The 23,033-nt window shown below is 36.2% G+C and overlaps 1 long non-coding RNA gene across 1 annotated transcript in view; it reads left to right on the top strand.

Annotated features, from left to right (window-relative positions):
* Nucleotides 1-4,045: 4,045 nt before the first annotated feature.
* LOC306640574 overlaps nt 4,046-23,033 on the top strand; it is a 399,125-nt gene continuing 380,137 nt past the window's right edge. Inside the window, exons 1-2 of the long non-coding RNA XR_013757824.1 lie at nt 4,046-4,132; nt 4,378-4,421. This is a non-coding gene — a long non-coding RNA (uncharacterized lncRNA). The remainder of the gene's footprint in view (nt 4,133-4,377; nt 4,422-23,033) is intronic.

The following is a 23,033-nucleotide window of genomic DNA, read 5'->3' as shown; positions in this document are numbered from 1 at the left end:
CCTACTGAATCTCATGGTAACAATCCAATTTATGTAAATATTATAAACCAAATGTGTAAACATATGAAGACTGGCCCATGAAGTATTTACCCAATACTTACCCATGTTTATGAATAATCAGAACATTTAGCATCATCTTCTCATAGACGATCCCAGGCTTTCCTTACAAGAAAATATTTTCATTCTGCAAAGAATTTCTTGGTGATTGTCAATATTAATGAGGAAAATAATTAAAATGCTACACTGAGGGGGATTTAACATGTATATGATGTGTGATATGTACATGTTTTAGTCAGCTTTTATGCTGCTGTGACAGGAGGACCTGACCATCACCATTTAGAGGAGAAGATTTATTTGGGGGCTCACAGTTTCAGAAGTCTTAATCCATACAAGGTCGGTCTTCATTTCTTGGGGCTCAAGGTGAGGTTGAACATGGCGGTAGAGTGTGGCAGAGAGAAGCAGCTCACATGGTGATCAGAAAGCAGAGAGAGATTCCACTTGCCAGATACAAATATATACCCAAAGCAATGCCCCAATTAACCACTTCTTCCAGTCACACCCCACCGGCCTCCAGTTACTAAGACAATCCCTTCAGGGATCAATTCACTGATTAGGTTAAGATTCTTGCAACCCAATCGTTTTGCCTGTGAACCTTCTTGCATTGCTCACAAATGAGCTTTTGGGGGATACCTCACATCCAAACTATAACAGTACATATGTATACACACAGAAATATATATACACATACTAGTTTATATATACACACACTAAAAACATTAGTTTTTGCCAGCTAGACTCCCAAGTTACAATATTGTTGTCATCTGATTGGTATATAATCTTGTTTTGTGAATGAAAAGGAACATAATATACATTTTTGATTTATTGACTCTGAACTCAGAATAAACAGTATTATAGCTGATGTTTTAACAAAGCTAATATAACACATCCACTTTCTCCAATAGGCATAGCATGAACTTCTAGGAACACTAGACAAAACAGTACCACACTTGGGAAGCACTTTAAACAGTAGAATCAACACACACACCCCCTCACCCTCACAAGTTCAGAGTGGTGGTATAAGCCTATAATTTGAGCTACTCCATACACTGAGACAAGAGGTTCAAAAGTTCAAGGCCAGCTTCAGCAACTTGGCAAGAAACTGTCTCAAAATTTAAAAAATGTAAATGGGTATATGGCTTAGTGGTAGAGCACCCCCGGGGTTCAATCACCAGTAGCACAAAAAACTGTAGGACTAATGGAAAATCAAAGGACACTTGTGTTAGAGCTGAAACAAAAGGCACAGCATCACTTCATCAGGAAAATGAGCGCCAGGCAATAAAAAATATTTGCCACTCTGTCCACATGTGACCATAAGAGTGCCAAAAGTATCAATCTGGGGGTTGTACCAGCATGCAAATTCTCAAACAAGATGCTACATTTCACTTTAAAATTTTAATTACAGTAATAAATTTGGTGATGGCAAGGTAGCCCCAAAGGATAGACTATTTTATCTTTTCACATTTTATTGGAAAAGCATTGGCTAAAAGCAGTTCATTTCCCATTGTATTTGCATTAAGACACAGTTCTCTGATCCAGTCAAGGACATCATCCTAACTCGTTGACTTTGGCTTGTAATCACACGTGAAGCATTCTAGTACTTAACCAAACACTTGAAGGCAGTGTAACTTAGGACTTAGATGCCACTTGAGGATGGCTCCAGTTAAAATTGGATATTTAATTTTGAAGAATTTGGACATTCTTTAACTTTGCAGCATTGAAAGTTGTAAAGTAAATGGTACTCCTATGGGCAGGTATAATTTTTTTTTTTTTTCCTGCTGGGGAGTAGTTTGTTTTAATTGAAACCCTAGAGACTAAAGAAATAGAATAGGGAATAGGATTTATTTAATGCCTACTCTATCAGGAAGCTGTGGTTATGCAACATAGTATCTCAAAACATAGTGGTGAAAATACCAACTGTTTGTTCTTAAGGTGACTTCCACTGACTGAGGTTTTTTGGACTTGGTGGGGCAGGTCTGCTACATGGTGAGGCAGCCAGGGCTGTTCTCCACCTTGCTGCAAGTCTGGACTCAGTTGAGATAGCTCTATCCCACAAGACCCTCATCTTCCTCAGACCACTGAGCAAACTTGAATTTGGACAGAGACACAAAAGGAAAAGTAGAAATACCCAACTTCTCTTAACAGGCAGAGTTGCCACACTGTCTCTTCATTGCCACACTGTGTCTTCGGTATTCCCTGAACCAAAAAGTGAAGTTAGAGCTCAGTTCAAAGTCAAAGAGTTGAGAAATACTACCTTCATTTTTAGAAGAAACAACTGCAAAGGGCATGACTGGAGGAAGATTGAAGCCATTAATTCAATCTTTTGCACTTGCTATAAGATTGGCACTGTTTATACTGCTTAAAATACCTTAGCCAAGGGCTGGGGAGACAGCTCAGCTGGTAGAGTGCTTGCCTCGCAAGCACAAGGCCCTGAGTTTGATCCCCAGTACTGCAAAAAAACAAAACAAAACAAAAAAAACTTAGCAAATGTAATACATTCTTTCTCTCTCACTCACCTGTTATCTACTGCTTCTGGTAATATAAATGAGGATACTGAGGATTAAAGTTTCAAGTAAACTGCTCAAAGCCCTTCAGCAAAGGAAAGAACCAGCACTCTCACAAAGGCTCATAGGCTTCAGACTTGAGAGGTCTGCACTTATCACTTCTGTTTCAGAAGATGGTGCATAGCATGGTGATAGGGATTAACTGAATTCCACTGAAGTGGAAGGGTGTGGCTGGAGAAGGTGGGAATTGGGGTGTGACTTTGGGTATATATTTGTATCTGGAGAATAGACTTTCTCTTCTTCCTGTTCACAATGTGAGCTGCTTCCCTCTGCCACACTCTTCTGCCATGATATTCGGTCTTGCTTCAAGCCCCAAGGAATGGAGTCTGCCTTCTGTGGAATAAGACTTCTGAAACCATGTGCCCTTAAAAAACCTCTGCAATTGTGCTGGTCAGGTCCTTCAGTCACAGCAGCAAAATAGCTGACTAAATCCCATCGGTAGGCCCAGAAATCGATCGATTTGGCCTTCCTCCCTTTCCCTTTTTGGTTCTATCGCCTATCACTACTGCCGTCATTTATCTTGTTCAAGTGCTATCTGTAGCTGCCTTTTTCTCCAAAACATCTGGTCGGTCTCAGCTCGAGTCTGTGAAACTGTCTTTGCAGTACAGCTATCATTCTGAATCATTCTTTATAGAAACAGTTTCCTAAATTTGCTGTCCTCATTGTTTCAATTGTTTGCTCAAATATCAATCTACCTTAATGCCCAATTTAAAAGGACAAAATGCTTGAAATATGCACCTCCCAATTCTTTTATCCTATTCTCTTTTAAACTCTTCTATATCTTATGTAATGTACTTGTCCACTATGATTATTGTTAATTGTCTATCACCCATTGTTAGGATGTAAACTCACGAAAGCAGATCCTTATTCTGGGTTGTTCACTGTTGTATCCTAAATGATAAATGTGCCTGAAACCTCATAATCACTCAACAAGTATTTGAGTGATTTTCTACCAACATTTTCTACCACAGTAGCACCTCAATAGCAGGAAAGTATAAACTTTGGTAAAAACCAATGTGATCTTGTCATGAATCCAGGATCTGAAAATCATTACCTTCATGATTTTGAGCAGAATCATGTTTAAGAGCCACAATTTTCTTCAAAATGATAAGCAGACTGTTAAGGTCTCATGGAGCAACCCTCATTTTTGACAGGTTCATGGTTAATGTAAGTTGCAACATCTGGGCCCCTGGAGTGCAGCCAAGAACTAGCACAGTGTACCAGAAGAGGGACAAAGTGTAGTTTCTGACCACATGGATTCCAATTGCACTATCTGAATCCATTTATAGCTTCTCTTAAAATGGAAAACTGTCATTCAAATGAGCCTTTCTCCTTCCACCTGCAGCAAGTTATTCTTTCTTCATTGCAAGCATGTGATGCAATTACTCCTCTAATTGCTAGCAGTCAATGTGGTTGGGGATGGGGGAAGGGGACTAAATTAGCTATTAGCCAGCTATCAGATGGCAGAGAAAGACTGTTTAGCTACTGCCATTTCTTGATTGGAATTAAAGGTGGGTATGCAAGATAACAGAATTATAAGAATGAGAAGAACAGGAAATTCATTTTTTTTACATTTGTTAAATATGCTTCCTTAATATCTTCTTGCTTTGAGTTATTTCTTAGGTATAAAGGTAAAATAGTTATTAGGGCAAGTCAGATATTTAAAATGGGCAGCTGTGTTAATGTAGTCCTAATGATGTGATCTCTAAATTTACTATGAAATATTAAGTTTTATGTTTTAATTCTTTTCTTTTAGTGTCAATATTACTCAGAGATGGGAGCCAAGATATAAACTGACTGGTAAGTAACATCACATTTGTTAATACAGCATTTTAAAAAGTAGATGTTCTACATTTATTCTGAAACCCTGATATTCAAAGGCAAGAACCCAAGAACTATGACTTATGGGTATTAGAATATTCTGTTTTCTTCCTGTACATAAAGCACCTAGAGAAATATTTTATTTCTCCTTATGAAGTAATGCAAAAGATCACATCACTCAATCTGCAAAGTATAGAAGATAGTTAAATTATTTGGATAACAGCTGATGTTTGGGTCAGTTATGAATTACATTTCAGAGAAAAATGTATGTATGAATAAAGGGAAAGAGAAAAGAGTAATGAACTCGAGAGAATCTATAATAGACCGTTACTTTCTATAAACAATGTCATTGCTTCCATTTTATGTTCTTTAAACCTAGCAGTCATGAAAAGAATGAAACATTCCTGAAATTCATTCTTCTCATAAATGGTTAGATATAGGAAAATGCAAGATTCATCCTTGCTCTAGAATTGAATTGGTAAATCTTTTGTTGCAACACCAAAGTAATAAGCTGTTAACAGAAAATCGATTTACCAAATCTGTGGCAATTACATTTATTTAAAAATTGTCAATACATCTCTTGTGTTTTCTCATGATCTTTTTCCTTGATTAGCAAGTTTACTAGAAATTTATTTCTGTGTTAATTTTAAGATATGTGGTTTGAGAGCAAATTTAATGATGTCAGGTTGTATTTTCTGTCTTTATTCATGTAGTTGAAATAAACATTGCAAAGTCACCGATTTTAACATAAATCTGGGGAAATGGTTTCTTTCCTAAAGAAAAAAAAAAAACAAATAATAAAGATATTCTGTGAAAGCTTTTATGGATCTGTGTAACTTGACTTAGACTCAATACAATGGGAAGAACTGCATTCTTGCCTTAGTGAAGAGAATCAGGTGGGTGGTTCAAGAGATAATTTTGAGGTTTGTACTTTTCCTCAATAGTAAGGTGCTTCTTTTGTTATTCCAATTAGTTATACGTGACAGTAGAATGCATTTTGACACATCATACATAAATGGAATATAACTTCTCATTCTTCTGGTTGTACATGATTACAACCAGAACTGGAATTACACCAGTTGTGTAGTCATATATGCACATGGGGTAATAATGTCTATTCATTCTAACATAACGTAAGATGTCTTGGAAGTACCATTGGAAATACAATTCATAATTTTAAAAATTGTGATTGAGAAAATATATGTTAATGTGTACAAATTATTTTTCATTCAAACATCGTAGCAATATATTTTACTGATATCCTTTGAGAATATGAGGAAATATTTTAGTAGAAACAGAATAAAATCAGACTTATTGTATACCGCCCTATCTGCTTGTTACCTTTTAATATTAAAGTTGATTCATTCCCATAGCATTTTTCTTTTTAAGTATTGGGTTTGTGAGTGAGATAGAATTATATGATATCTGCAGAGACAAGTTTGGGTAGCCCTAGGATGGCGGCTGGTGTTGAGCCAAGAGGTGGCGCATAGTTAGTGTTAACATAGCGTGATCTACTTTCGCCTGATTAGTTGATGTCTCCTTTGTGCCAGTGGTCAACAGATGTTCCTCGTTCTTAATTGGTACCTTGGCGCATGCTCCAACCATGCTACTTAATCCTAAGCTGATTGGCTGCCTTAGGGTATATAAGACATTCTCTTCGCCGGGGAGGAGATCGCGGGCTGCAGATTGTAGATAGAAGAATGCAGGACCAAGCAGACAACTCTAGGTTGCAGATCACAGAATTAAGGTTGCAGTTCGCAGATCACAGGACGGGGAACTAAGAACACACCTCTAGATCGGGGATTGCAGATCACAGAATGCACCACTAAGAAGCACCTCTGATAGCACGTACCTCTAGCACGCACCTTTAGGACACAGGATGGCAGGACGCACCTCCAAGAAGAAGCAGTAGATCTTTGATAAGCGTTCCTCTCTGAAAGAGTAGCACTTCTAAAATTTAGCAAAGTCTCTCTTCCTCTAAGCAAAGTCTTTCTTCCTCTCAAAGCCTCTCTTCCTCTAAAACTAAAAGTAAGCAAAGCCTCTCTTCCTCTATAAACTATAAACGAACAAGCAAGAAAGCAGCCCACCAGATAAAGATAATAGAAGTGGTTCAGTTCCAGTCCACCTCTGATAAATTACCGCGGGCAGCACCACAGGCAAATATGATCGTGTTGAGCGGTTATAACCTATAATCTAAGTACCAGTTTAGAACAGGCTGAAATAATAAGGTTATGAGCTTTTACAATGGCCCATTAAATCCTTGAAAATTTGGAACAAATAAAGGGGAAAGGAAGGAAGTGAAATCAACAGATCAAAAGTGTGGGAGTTGGAAATCCCTATTTGCACACGGTTGAAAGTCACTATGTACAAATAGAAATAACTGTATGAAAATATACTATAGAGTGGAAAGTCAGGACATCTGGTCATGCATTTTAGTTTATTTTACTCTTAGTTTATTAAAAATAAAATATGACATGTTGAAACATATTTCTTGAAACTATCTGGCATGTGTGTTTGCTGCCTTGGCACTATCTGATTGGCAGTTAGACCTTAAAGAACTGTTTACAGTGTAAAACAATACCATAAAGGACTTCTTAAAATTTAGAAAGATCTAATTGTTAACTAGCCATATTGGTGAAATGGAACAGCCATTGAATATTTAATACACAGTGGGTCCTAGGCAGTAGCCTTGGTTTTTGATTTCTTAAAGTCCCACATAGCAAAATGACAACTACCTTTAGAATGAGTATGTATTTTATTTAATGTGATATTGTGGAATGCTATGAAATGTATTTATTTAAATGTTAAATGAAAATGACTTACCTGTAGTACTATATTAGGAACATGAGAAACACATTTGTGTATATTAGCTCAAGTCATTCATGCCAGTGAGGAAAAGAGTACATACAACTTTTATGCATAAGGAGTTATTTCCCAAACAATTTCAACGTGAATTCAAATGTCAAGAGTTGTTGTAGTGAAGGCATTTTTGCAGGTATGAAATAAGAAAATCATTCATCTAGAATTTGTTAAAATTTCCCAACCACCCAAATGTGAAAACACATTTAAAATGTGTTTTCATGGTAATGTGTGTAAATTAAATAAAAGGTATTCAATAAAATAATCAGGGCTTCAGGTTTACACTTGTCATTAGATATTATTGCTGGAAACATAATTTAGTTATTGATACCTACTAAAATGAGGAAAAGTTTATTTTTAAGTGACATTTTGTAATCTGTCTGTCATGGCTGGAAAATCTATCATTTCTAAGACTGATTTACTGTTGATCCCTGAGGAAATAAAAAGTGCTCTGAGCATAAATTATCTTAATAAATAGTTGTTGATTTAATATGTTAATGGATTATATTTTTGAGGATAAGACTGAATGGAGAGAGATATCATTATGTTAAATTGTCACATGTACAAAGCAATTTCCTTGGTGTTGATATAGGAGCAGTTGTGCATGTGTTTAAGAGCAAGGACACTGGATCCAGAATTTCTAATTAAAATTTTAAGCTCATAAAAGGCATAGGAACTGACACTCTTCTGACATTTTCATCATCTCAAAATACTGAATGAGTAAATTCTTGTAATGTGCTTAGAAAAGTTCTGATCACTTAAGTATTGTGTAGTTATTAGCAATTTTTGTCATTCTCATGGAATTGGAAATGTCTATGTGCAGAATTCTTATATTCTAGTAGTAGAGAGATTAAAACAAAAAACCAAAATTATTATGAAGATGAAATGTTAGTTTCAGAAAGCTGACATAGAATATGAAGTGGGACTTAGTAAGTTAAAATTTAGAATTGCTTCGTAAATGAGTAGTTGCTTCAACTGGGCCTTAAATAATTTCACATTATTATGAAATTTCTCATGTACATTTCAGTATGAAAAACTGGAAATGACCATATTCTGATGAAGATTAAGTAGCTAGACCTAAAGGGGTGTGGGAAATCAACAAACATCATTAAGCCCTAAATTTTTTTCTAAATTAATTCATTAGATAATTATCTTGTTAACAAAATTATTCTATGCCATTTCCTGCTATCATTTACTCTTTAATCTGGCATTCAAGGTGAGTCAATGTTAATGACCCACCCATCTCTCCAAGCTTATCTGCAAACATTTTTCATTTTCTAATCCCAGTTTCATTTGTACTGCAATTCTTTTTTTCTCAATTGTCACTATGTTTTTGTACATTATCTTTCTACCCCAAAGGATCTTATGCCTAGTCTTACCCCAGAAAAAAAAAAAAAAAAAAAAAGAAATTCTAGTCTTTTGTAAAATTTCTTGCCTAAAAGTTATTTTCTTTGTAAAACTTACCTGGACTTTATCATTTCAAATTTGGCAAGTAGCTAGCAAACACATCCCTGCCCAAGAACACAAAATATTTAGATTAAATTCTCAAGTTTTTAAATCAGGAATAGGGTATTTTACTAGAAATGAAATTAGCAACCCAGAACTCTAACAGGTGGAGCTCATCTCAGGATGAATACCTGTGGCCCCTAAATTTCTATGGATAGAGTTGGCCTGCAGCTGCAGGGGATACTTCTCAAATTGCAGATCTGAGAAGCTATCTAGATCATGGGCCTTTTCTCCTTACATAATGAGTCTTCCTGTTATTATCTGTAAAGAATGATGCATATACTCTCCATGTTTCCATTTAAGAGAAACATTGATTCCCCCATTCTGAACTAATCTCAGCATCAGGGAGGTGGAGGTGGCTTCTTCAACATTGGGAAGCAGGAATGTACTTTCATTGGAGAGTTTCATCACAGGAGAAAACTCATTTTCCAAAAGTCTGTGTATAAGATTAGACCTTTTCTATCCTCCATGGCACACTCTTTCTACAATGAGTTAGGATCCAGTTTAGGAACAGGGATCAGTAAATAGATGCAGCCTTCTTGCAAACTGTAACAGTGCAGAATACAGATCCATAACCATATCATTTGAAAGATATTTTGTCACTATCATGAAAGTATTGAGTGCTACTCAAGTATGTAAATAGGGCATCTAACTCATTCTGTGGGAATGAGAGGTATCTCTCAGGAGAGGGTAACACCTGATATATTGGTATGAGTTAACCAAGTAAAGAATTGGAGAGAACATTCTAGTTAGATGGAATGCTGTTTCAAAGGGTCCCTAAATAAGAATATGATACATTAAAAATATAATTCTGCATTAGGGTCTCTGTTCTAAGAGTATGAATTCTTTAGACTCCAATTCATAGAATTCACAGTAGGTTCTGGTTCAGTTGATTTTTTTTTTTTTTTTTTTTTTAAGTGGAAGGGAGGTACTGGGGATTGAACTCAGGAGCACTCAACCACTGAGCCACATCCCCAGCCCTATTTTGTATTTTATTTAGAGACAGGGTCTTGCTGAGTTGCTTAGTGCCTTACCATTGCTGAGGCTGGCTTTGAACTTGAGATCCTCCTGCCTCAGCCTCCTGAACCATTGGGACTACAGGTATATGCTACCATGCCAGGCCAACTGATGTTTCCTGGTGAATCACTCACTGTGGTCATATCTGTCTGCTGGGCATTACATACAAAATGTGTCTTGATTCACTGAAAGTATTTTACACATTCACCTATGTTTCTACATCTGTGTGTGCATGCTAGGCAGATGGAAAGATGGACACACAGAGACTAGAGGCAGTCATCGACATCTCTTCTAATGTTACCAATTCTTAAAGATAGATAATTTGGCCATGTAGGCACATTGTTCTTTGTACTGTCACAATCTGCACATTTCTGAAAACTTTCATTTGAGGAATAGTACTTTGGTTGGTAACATTTGAGTGATTATCTTATTGACTTATAGCACATTGACTTATGTGAAACGCTGTTTTAGGCACTCGATAAATGCTTGTTGACTGACTGACTTTCACAAACATTTAAGATAAGAATGATGTATATAGCAAAGTCATTTTGCCAACAGGAAACTAACTCCGTGCCAAGATTTGTATACAATGTAAATCATAAGGACATGAATGTCTCCCGACTGCCTGAAGAAAGCATGTGGATGTAGTTTTTGAATCAACAGATTCACTTTTCTGCAGCTTATGGCTGAGAAAAAGGCTTCAGGCAAGACCAAATTAACTACTGAGACAGACAATAGAGTAAATCCACATTAAGTTTTCTATATTTTTAGAGTGTCATAGAGTGTGCCATGAAGCAATGTGTACATATCATATACACGCAGGAGAGGAGGGTGGGCACTTAACAGGAATCTTACTCTTCTTGATGGAATAAAAACCAGGTTTCATAGTGACCATTTTTGTAGTCTTAGGTATGTATTTTAATTTCTGTAAGAATTAGCTTATATAGTAGATCATATATTGCTCCCTGCTCAAGATGTCCACATCCTAATCCTTGGAACCTCAGAATGTATTGCCTTACATAATAAAAGGGACATTGCATATGTGATTAAGTTAATGGTCTTGAGATGGGGCTGGTATTCTGGACTATCTTGAGAGACAGGAGGGACAGAGTCAGAGAAATGACAGAAGCAGAGGTCAAAGAGATAGAGGTCTATGAGCCTAAAGAATGTAGGCTGTCTTTAGAAGCTGGCAAAAGCAAAGAAATTAGTTATTTTATCATCTAAATATAAACATAGTAAAAAACCTTCATAGATCATTGTGAGGATTGGATGTAGTATCAAATACAACCATTCAGCACAATAACTGACTGGAACAGAAGATGGTAGAGCCCAAGACTACCTACAGTGAGACCTTTCCTTACCCACACAAATAAACTTCAGTCCATATTTTAACAGTGCATGTTACCTATACTTTAAAGATGCATTTTGTATTAAGTACAACTTTTTGACAATTTAACAGTAATTTGGCTTACTATGAGAAAGAAAGTAGAACTACAAATTATGTATGTTTACAAAGGAAAAGAAGTCACTTTATATTCAAAGAGCCTGGTGCATATTAACATATCATGATATTCCACTGCTCACACCTATTTTCACAAACATTTTTAAAAGATGGCATTTTTTCCATTATGCATTAACCTCACACATGCTCAGGGTCACCTGAATGCCTAAACTTAAAATAATACAACTATTTAAGTAAATGTAAGCCAATTCACAAATATGGAAAAAGCCAAAATAGTGTCAGCACTTAGCTAATCCCACATACTCAAAGAATAGAATCAGGAGCAGATATTACTCTCATCTCATCTCATCGTTCTGATCTCCTTTGTTCCAGTGTCCTTTAGAGCTTGTCACCTACCACATGCCCAAACCTACGTTTTGGAGGTAGATCCCACTAGCTTGGCATTGCCAGGGCAAGAATCTAATCATTCTAGTCAAAGTCCTGAGCAGATGTTCATTGACCTGACTTGGGTCACAGGCTAAACTGATGGGGACATGGTAAATTTTCTGATCTATTAGATAAGAGTCCATGCCTAAGCTGGAGAATCAAAGAAATATAGGGATCTTGTTGGGAATTTAGAAATAATCCGTCAAATGTTTTCATTTTGAGAATGAAAATTTGGTGGTATAAAAAATGTATCAGAAGGAAAAAGAAAATAAGATTTAGTAACAGTGGTAGAAGAGGAAGACAGTCTCTCAAACTCATTAAATGTAAATTGGTCATCAGGGACCCTGGAGAAATATCTAACTTTTCCTTACTTTATGAAACAGGGTAAACAAGAAGAAATTATTTGTTCAAGTTCATATACCCAATTCAGATTTTTTTCCCATTGCAAATTTGTCTTCACTGTTTCATTATAAAAATGCCAACATATGTTTCCCAAGCTTTTCTGGAGGGCAGCAGGTTTTGTTGCTACCAGGGTTATAAGGACTCATTTAACCAGGTTTGATTTTCCAAGGTCTATTTCCCCACAAGCAGCACCTTTTCTGAGTTAAACCCCTTTCTCATAGCCAAAGGTTCAGAATCACCTTTGGTTTAAGTTTCTCTCACTTAGTATTCATGGAACCAGCTTGAAATTTATTTAATTTTATTTAAGATTTCACATTGCTCTTAAGATAGTGCCTGAATCTAAAGTGTAAACAATAACTTGCACCCGTTCATTCAACCACTGTTTACTTAATACCTACTGGGTGCCAGGCAACAGGCTAATTTCTGGAGATACTATTAGCCAGTTCAGGATCTCTAAGATGTTGAAGTCTAGAGAAGTGTGCAGACAGGTGAACAGGAGGTAAAAATAAATGTGTCCAAGTTCTACGATTGGGGCCAGAGTAAGGAGAGTAACATAGCTTTGCAGGGAGCATGTGATCGAGATGGTAAGGACAGGTATTGGGCTAGTTGATAGTTAAGCCAATCCCTACCCCTAAAGGACACGATGAAATTGAAAGGAGATGGTAGGGGAAGTATTTATAAATACAGGCATAGAATAAGTAACTTTCAGAAAGGGATATGACAAAAAAGCAACTAAAATAATGTGATATACCTAGAGCATAGAATGGCATTTTGGGGGATTGGGATAGATAGAGCTGAGAAAGGAGAAAGGTAAGGCTGAAAAGTAGAGCCTAGGAAGAAAGGATCTGGCAAGCTGTGGAGGGAGTTTCAGTGTTACTGGGGACATGGACAGGCGTGACAGTGATGAATGCAAGGGAGGAAAGTAACATGCTTCAGATTTTGGAATAGCTCTATGTAGAGAAAGGTGAGCCTATGGCAAAAAGACTAAACAGGAAGCTATTTATCCTGTGGATATGAATTCAGAGTTGTTAAAATGTTACTATTGATAAATCATAAGCAAAATATTGCTTTCAAATTTTTTGAGCAAGAATTGAAAATGATGTTTGAAAGTACATAGTTTGCATAGTTTATCAGTTTGGATTTAAATTACATGGATAAAGATATGATTTACGTACCAAATATTTATATGCCAATTGTGCACCAGAATACATGCTAGGGCCTGGTGAGTCTTTGTATTTTTAAAGTTCCTGCTCTCAGGTCATCCAGTCAAGGGAGAAAATATATCTAGTTTTATGCCTGTTTCATAAGTACTACTACAGAAAAATACCTGTTAGAATAGTTTTCTTATTCTGCAAAGGAGGAATAGGGGAGACTACACAGAAGTGGTGATTGAATTGGGTCTTGAAATGTTTTATCTATAAGATAAAGAGAAAAATATATGGATTAGAGTCAAAGCATGAACTAAAAGATGAAGTCATGAGGATCCATTTCATATCTAATGAGACAGAGTGGAGACGTATAGTAATGAACTTGAGGAGGCAAGAATGAGAGTCTGGTGTAAGAGATCCTAAAGTGCTTGGCACCAGCAGGTCAAGGTGTTGAGATTGTTAAGTATCACAGACAGTGACACGGTCAGATCTATATACTTAAGTGAGAATAATGTTGGAAATAGAGAAAACACATGTGAATAAGTGGCCACATGAGCTGAGGGCCACTGGGCAAAAGGCCTAAATCAGTGGTTTCTAATGGTTTCAAGTCAGAAGACCACTTTGAATGTATTTTTCTTATCCTCACTTGGTGGTAGTTACACATGTATTTATGGAGGCTCCAGAAAGTTTTATGTGTCCTTATATCTGGGAATCCTCATAAGAAGACCCCAGAGTCCCTCAACAACACACAGTCCATGACTTAACACCAAGAGCATTAAAGACAGACCTGAACTGGAGTAGTAGCAGGGAGGATGCAGATGAGTACACTTCAGAAAGCAGAGAAAGCAAAATCTAAGTATCTCAATAGATATGAAGAGAATTGACAGAGGGAAGTGGTGGGGTAAAGCAGGACCAGCAGTGGGGAGGTTGGAGGAATAATCTGCATAAAAGATGGTTCTGCTCTAGCTTTTTATTGTGTTAAGGAGGTACTGAGCAAGGGAAAGATTGGAAATATATTTTGAAGGTAGAGCTGACAGAACCTCTTTGTATTCAAATCATGAACTACCCCAATGTCTGGGGATTGGACAGCTGACTTGGTAAAAGGTGGGATTACATGTCGTATTGGGGCCACTGGGAAATGGAAAGATCAGATCTGAAACAAGAAGCCAACTCCCATTATTATAATTACTGTGCATCGGAGTCTTCTGTTTCTGTTTCCTTGTCTGTTTCTCCTTTAATGCACCCTCAAAAGAATAGGATGTATTCACTTACCTACTTCTAATGATTAGCACACTGCAGAACTCTTAGTAGATGCTAAATAACTATCACATGAATAAATGTAGCAGAGCTTCTGTTCTTTGACATTATTATTATTATTATTATTATTATTATTATTTTATATTGAGTAGTGTAGAAATGAAGGATTTACAAATAGGTTTTCTGGGTTCCAGTCTTGCCTCCACTAATCACTGAATTTAATTCTAGGTTATTTGAATTCTCACGCCTCAGTTTCTTCATGTATAATATTTAATATGGTAGTTAATAGTCTACTCTCATAAAAATTCTAATGGTGAGATGAATTAGTACATGGAAAGCAATTAGCATAACACCTGGTTAGTGGTACTGTGTTCAGGGAATGCTGCCTATTAAACTTACTATTTGAAGGAAACCCATAGGTAAAATACATTTGAAAACCATTGCACTACCTATGTGGAAAGATGTTTTCTTTGTTATTTAATAATTAAAAAGCACTTTGCACTTGAGGTATTGTTAATTACTCTTTTAAGGTACTTGGGTACTGAGTAGGTTTAATAGCAAAAGTATATTAATGGATAGACGGTGACTGCTGTGGCGGCATGCTGAAGTGTTCCTGGTTTTACAAGTATGTGGATGTGCATGTATCCTTGGTGGAGTGGAAGCTGGAGAAAAAGAAGATAGGGCTCAGAGTTGGAGGCAATGATTTGTGGGTCTTTAATAGTGTGATTTAAAGAGATTGTAGATTAAATTTTATGTCATTTTAGTACTGTCTCCTATAGGATTTTTCTCTTTTGTTTTGTTCACAACAATTTGATTGTTTCTGAGACTTTTAGTCTTGTGAGAAATGTCCTACCTGGCCCCAATTTCTCTAAATGGAATATTTATCTTCAGCTATCCATCCTGTGCTGTCTACTCTATGCCATCTATCTCCATGAACACCAGGAGAGGCATTAGAGAAGTGTTTGCCCCTCTGAGAAATCGCATGACATACCTGCTATTCCTTAGAAAATGAAACTCTTGAGATAAATGTTTGATGTGCTTTCATCTTCTTTCAGTTCCCCTCTCCTAAATATGCATTGGCAATGAAATCTCTCAAGCAGAAAGGTGAATCACCTTACAAAGCCAGTGACTGCAAAGATGATTATTCTTCTTCATCCTGCAGGTCATTTATTATGTATGGGAGATGCATCAGCCTCACCCCATAACCAGACTGTATGCTCCTAATACAAAGGACTTTGAAGTTGGTTTTTGTGTGACTGCCAACCATTCCTATGACCAATATAAGATTTTGTGGTTCTGGGCAACTGTAATTTCCCATTATTTAATTTTAGTAACCTAGGATGAATTCCTAGAATATTAAACTTGGAAACATAATGCTATTTCAAAATCATTTTCAACTGGCAAAATGTAACAATAGCATTTAATATTTTCCATGCTCTTCCCTTGACTTGTAGATGTCGTAATCTTGGCTTTAAAGGGGAAGTACCTGTGGACTCTGAGTGGTTGAGCAATTTGCCAGAAGTCATAAAGCCAACTTTTTATCTTGATCTGGAAACCAGGAACATCTTCATGCAATTTGGGATCTTTCTACTACATTTAGCCTCCTCTCAAATTACTTCAGAAGGGGCACATGAGAAACTGTTTTCAGTCAGAGTTGTATAGCTTTGAAAAGTTTTCACTGGACTGTGTGGGAATCCTTGATTAAAATCACAATGTAGCTAGAGGAAAATATTAGTCAGGTCTCTTCCAAACTTGAGCTCTCTCCCTGTCTTTTGCATGCTATATATTCCATGCTGGGAGCTAAATAAATATTAATTATGATAATACTTCACAGAATTTATTAAGATTAATGTGTCTCTATCAAGTGCTTTCATTCCTCAAGAAAAGACTGTATCAACTCAATAAGATTTTTATAATATCAACTGAAGAAGAGACATAGTAGACAATCTCCAGTTATTTTGATTATGACACAACAGAGCAATGTCTGCAGATTGGTAGTCTTGTCAATGAAGCAAACATTTACTAAGACTTTATATATACCAAGTGCCCATCAAAGCATATTATATATGCTAACAGTTAGTACTTATGATTGTCCCTTGTGTTCATGATTATCATAATCTATATTTTTCAGATAAAGAAACTAAATTGCTGAGGTATGAAATAAATGATCAAACTGACTTAAAGCTCCAAGCATTCTGAGGGTCTGACATCTAGACTATATATGCCATATAAAGTATATGTTTTCCTTTATATTTTCTTGAGTATAAGTTGGAAATTGGAGAAATCATTTGTTTATTGTTTCTATCAAGTAGTATTCACTGAGCACCTTTCATATCCAAAGCACTATGCACATGGCCTAGTGGGACATAGACCTAGATAATCCCTTTGCCTAAAAAGACAATACAACCAAATAGCCTGCTCACCACGAAGTGGCATGAAGCAGAGTAAAGTGTTTGTTGTCATGAAATTGAAAGTAAAAAGCCATAAGAGCATCAAGGATGGTGGGGATTCATTCTGATTGGGGAATACAGAAAAGCTTTACAGGGAAGAATATTTTAAAACCTTGTTAAAAGGAAAGTGGAATGACTACTAAACTGGAGGAACTTTAAAATATGTAGGAATGAAAATATATGTTTTGAAAATATTGAATAAATTAGTAGGGAAATAATTTCCCCTCAATGCTCTGGCCAATATTCCTGCATTCTTTTTCAAATTAGAGTGTTCTGGTTACACCTAATAGTTGGGTTCATTTGGCAAACTCATACAAGCAAGAATTTGATTTTAATTCCTGTTCCCCTCTTTTCCTTCCCTATTGATTTTCTTTTTGCTCATTTTTTTTTTATTGCTACTTTCTACATATACATAAAGGTGAAATTCCCTGTGGTACATTCACATATGCATTTGATGTGATTTTGTTAAATTCTTTCCATATTTTCTCATTCTTCTTCCTCCCTCACTCTAGATCTTCTGCTTCAGTGATCTTCCCTATAACTTTGTGATATTCGATCCTGCCCTCTGCCTTCTTTCCTTTTTTTGCTCTAGCCTTAACATATGAAAGAGAACATTCTACATTTGATTTTCTGAGTCTGGTTTATTTCACTTAGCATGATGTTGTCTATTGCCATCCATTTACTGACAACTACCATAATTTCATTCTTTATAATTGAATAAAACTCCATTGTGTATATATAACCACATTTTCTAGATTTGTTCATCTATTGATGGCATCTGGGCTGACTTCATAATTTGGCTACACTCTAAACATGGAAAAGTCTATTGCCATAGTATGGGATTTTAGTTCTTTTGGATAAATACCAAGGAGTGGAATAGCTGAATCATTTGGTAGTCCATTCCAGTTTTGTTTTTTTGAGGAATCTCTATACTGCTTTCCAGAGTGGTTGTGCTAATTTATAGTCCCACCAACAATGTACCTATATTCCTACATTCTTAAACAAAGATGGTCATTACAATCACAGGGGAATTTATTCAAAATGAACACACCTAGCTTGACCTGCTTCTATTTCCTTTGGCAAAGTCTGCAGCTTGGACATGTTTTGGTTGTGTCCTCTAACCCAAAGTCCATAGCAATTACTTGGTTGCTAAATTGATATGTTTGCTCTCCCCGATAAGTATATCTTCAAAATACAAACATTCCCCCCACATTTGTGTTACCATAATATGAACTCAAAAAGGGAAATCCTGAAACACAAGGTGGAAAGAGGATTTAGGGTCAAACAGAAATATTCAGTGCAAAGGTGTGAGGTTCTTGTTCTGTTATACTTTGGTAATTTTAAAAGATATATTCTAGATTTTATCTCTTCATTAACTTCTCTATGTATTTCCCTATAGTCCAATAATGTATACCTTTAAACTATATTCTTTATTATATTATATTCTTTATTATACAATGCAGAAGATAAGGAAAACACAGTCCCAAAGGAAACGTCAAATTTAATAATGGGTAAGGTGGTCCTTTCATATCTATATTCTCACACACAGACACATACACAGCAAAACATTATAACGCAGACATGAGCCAGGTTACCTTGTGTTTCAGTGCTGAGGGTATAGTTCAAACCCTTGTTACCCATGCCTGATCAGAGAAATTCTTACTACTTCCTCTGTGACCTGTCCAGGGCTGCCTTCCTGTCATGGTTCTCAGTGACCCGAAGCTGTCAGTCTCACAAGGGCAACACTGGTCCTTGCTTGACAGATCTTGTTTCCAGAGTCAGGTCTCTCAAAGCCCTTGTAGTGTTGCTTATTCACCTGCTTGTGCATGGTGCACATCTCAAGTAGAATTTCTAGACATCACTCTTATTTCCCATACCACTTTTCTTTCATTCTTTCTGTCTCTCAAGATGACATTGGTGTGTCATGTAGTTTTTCAGATAAGTTCAGTAGGGCTTTGTTTATAGTCTCCTTCAAAATAACAAAGGCAGTTATGATGGCACCTGCCCTTTCATTTCTTGAGGCATTTCCCCTTAGATATGGGCTAAAAATAGCCTCACAATACTTTTATTAAAACCGTGTCTAATAATTGCCACCATTTGTTGTGTGACTGACATTGCTAAGGGCTTTGCCCTCCACTGATCTATTATTTAGTTTGATCCTCACAGCAGCCCTTTGAGGCCAATGTGATTAAACCCATTTGAAGATGAGAAGACACAGGCTGAGAAGTAATGTGTCAAGGTACACAGAACTGCAAACCAGCAGTGTCAGGACCAGAACCCATTCTATTAATTATATATCTTCAATCACATTATCTAACAAGTTATAAAGCATGCCAGATCCTGCCAGAATATGTTTTAGGTGCTACAGATGCAATGATCAATAAAACAGACAAGCTTTGCTTCCCTATCAAATCTACAGTCTAGGAGAGAGAGCAGATTGTAATCAAATTATCAAAGAAATACGAGATTATGACTGATAAATTTGAGAAGAAAAAGGACAGGCTTCTCTATTAGAGGTATTTAATATGAAGAGAGTGGTCAGCTTAGACTATGTATGGAGTAATAACTTTAAGACTTACATGCAAAAACAAAATAGGGGTTTCTTAGCTTAAAAGGGAGAGGGACAACTACTTAAGGAAGAAGAAACAGTATGTGGGAAAGTTATGGGGTTGGAATGGACATGATTTATTTAAAGAGTTCAAGAAGTTCCCTATATAGGGTTAGGCCAAAGATGTAAAATTCATTAAAAATATGCATGGTTCAAATTTTTTGCTGTTTCCCAAGAACAATGAAAAGTCAGAGTTTTAAAGAAGATTTTGTTAAAAAGAAAGGAAAAAAAGAAACCTTTCATAATAGTATTAGTCACTTTTCTTCAACTATAATGAATACTTGATGCAATCAACTGATAAAGGGAAAAGGATTAATTTGGCTCAGTTTTGGAGGTTTCAATCCATGACTGGTTGGCTCCATTGCTTTTGGTCTGTGGCAAAGCAGCCTATCATGGTGGGAGTGTGTGGTGGAGCACAGCCATTCATCTCTTGACAAAAAGTGAAAGAGAAGGGGCTGGGTCCCACTGTCCCTCTCCTTGTTTGCCTCCAAGGTTGTAAATCTCTTAATAATAGTGCCAAGCTGGGACCAAGCTTTTAACATGGACCTTTGTGAGGCACCAAAGAGCCAAACCACAGTGTGGGGTGCTGAGAGTGGTAGAAGGACAATTGGTGAATCTGAGGGGATTAGCCTGTTGGTTGTTCTGTTGAGCTAGGTTGTGAACTGATGCTTTGGTTATATGAACAAAAAGAGCTGGGCAGATTTAAAATCTGTTCAGGAAGTAATACAGGAATTGGTAATGGATTGGACACAAGGATGTGGAAAGGTGTCTACTAGGTTATTGCTTGTGTAACTGAATGGGTGTGCTACCAATTTGGTAAGAAGGAAAACAATGGAAGAATATATTACTTCATAATTCTGTTAGTGATCAACTAATGTATGGGAAATATATATCAGTAATCAGTAGGTCTTTGGTGGGTAAGAATAACAGATAATTACTAAGAACTCAGAAATATATTTGATGTTCTGAGTGCTACAAAACTATGAAAATGTGATTGAGAATCTTAACATAATAACTGAGAGGTTAGGAAATCCAGACTTCACCATTGAGATATCTATTTCTTCATTGATAAAATCATGGTGATCAAATCTACTTAAAGGTAGATTGATATGATAATGTGGTATAGGTACTTAATAAAAACTTTGTTGAATGAATTGATATTTAAGGAGTTAAAGTATCCACCGTGTTTGATGATTAAGACTAGTTCAATAAATTTACCCACTTAAGGTATTTAATAGCCTAGTTCATTATAAAATATAAGAACAAATTATTTTGCAAATGGGAAAAATCATAGTTGGATTTCACTTTAATTCCATACTAAGGCATTATTATAGCCTTTATAAATTAGTTTTGCTGTATTGCTTTCTGTGCCACATCACATGTGTACACTTCATATTAGAATCTAAGAAATATTTCATCCTTACTGGTGACCAAATAACAGGTATTCACTAAGGAGTCTTTAAAAGACACGTGTAATGAAGATATTGAATTTACTTCAACTTACTTAAGTAATTTAGGCCACCAGATGTCACTACAGATTAAGCAATGGTGAAAGGCTTCCCACCATGTAAGTTCTACCGAGGCTTCTGACAAGCTAAGCAAATACAAGATGATGTTAATTTAAAACAACAAAAGAAATTCATAGTTGCTCTAACTTCTTCTGCCTTCCTTCCAGTGCATGTAGGAGAAAGAAAAAATAAAGAATACTATATTGAATTCACTACCTAAATTTGCATAATGCTTGTTTTTAATTCCTAATTAAAAAAAAAAAAAAAGAAGAGAGGTTACAGTCCAACAGAGCATGGTTTTTGTTTCAGCAATTTGTTTGATTGTGAGCAATATTTTTCAAGCTTCATTTTTCTCTGACTTCACAAAAGAAGACTGCCCCAGCTCACTTATATTAATGAAGCTTTATACAACCACCTTGCTTGTAAGGGGTACAGCTCAGGCTGAATGTGTTTCCTTTATAATAGCCACGTATAATGGGTAGTTAATCATGAAGAAAATTCATTAGCTGAATGTCACCAGAAACCTATGTCGTGTGGCAAATGAACAGGGGACAACCAGTTTGAGTTTTAATTTCTGCAATGAGCTCTTGTTGTTAAAAACTCCTTTGCTCCCTATGAAATGAGCAGAGAATTAATGGCATGACAAATGACGGTGGAACCTGGTGAGAGGCCTTGATTACTAGAGAGTGTTATTTCTGTAGAAGTTTCTACAAGTTTCTTCTTCATTGGAAGAAGTTACATTCTTGCATTCCCTAAATTTCGCTGTTTAAGTCAGGGATAACTAAGGAAACTTGAAGCAAGTATAGTCTTTGAGAAACACGGTATTTTACTTCTGTACCAGTCTGAATCAGAATTCTTTTGGGGGGAATTAACTCCAGATCAAGTTTATTGGGAAAATACTGGATATGTCACATATCCATTCAATATCTATTTAGCACATAATTATTGAGAGCTTCTGTAACAGGTACTTTCTCAGGTGCTAAGGATGCAGCTGTGAATAAGATGGAAACAATCTGCCCTATTGAACTCAGCTTCCATCATAGAGGGGGAGAAATAGAGAGATGGAGAGAAAAATAAATGACTTAGCAATAAGTAATTTTATCTATGTTCTATAAAGAAAACAAATCATGCTTGTAAAACAAATCACTAGGAAGTGATAGGGTCATTTGTAGGCAGGGGACAGACTTCTGAGGAAGTTGAGACTAAATGTTGGGAAGGAGCAGACCTTGTTTCATGCATCCAGGAGAAAAGCATAAGGTTTTAATTTTGCAACCTTTATTTATTAGTCTAGAAGGAGATTGACTCCCTTTTTCATTACCATTTTGAAAATTCTCAATGAGAATATTGTCTCAGCTGCTTACACTTAGAACAATCAACTGCTTAAGAAAACAAGGTTAAAATAAGCAAATGACTTTCAAAGGTGACCATCCAGCAGGGGTGAGAAAGGAGTTCCCAAAGGAATGAAGGAACTCAAGGGTAGAGGAAAGAGTAGCTGTCTACTGTAAGAGTAAATGTGAATTTCACGAGATTTTATTAATACAGACATACACATGCCTTATTGCTAATAGAGTGAACCTGTGCAAAACTTCTTAAAACAATTTGAAAAATCATTTTAAGAGCCCAAAGAATAGCCACATTTTATTTGATTTATCAGTATATCCTGATGGTGCACATTATGAGTAATATATTGGAGTAAAAAAAGCATGTATGCATGAAGGTCCTCATTAAACTATCATTTTTAGTGATGAAAAATAAAAAACAGTCTGAGCATTCGACATTATTTGAAAAGCTATAGAAGTATGGAACATCAGCCTGATGAAATAATAAGTACTCATTTCAGCAATAATTAGGATTATGAAGTAGCAAAATATGAAGCTAAAACAAAAGCATGGTCTTAAATTACACTTGGGATGTTATTGTTTTTTGTTAGATATATTCATTTATTTAG

Source organism: Sciurus vulgaris (genome assembly GCF_902686455.1).
Source record: "Sciurus vulgaris genome assembly, chromosome: 11".
Taxonomy (NCBI): domain Eukaryota; kingdom Metazoa; phylum Chordata; class Mammalia; order Rodentia; family Sciuridae; genus Sciurus; species Sciurus vulgaris.
This window is presented reverse-complemented; position numbering and strand designations above follow the sequence as displayed.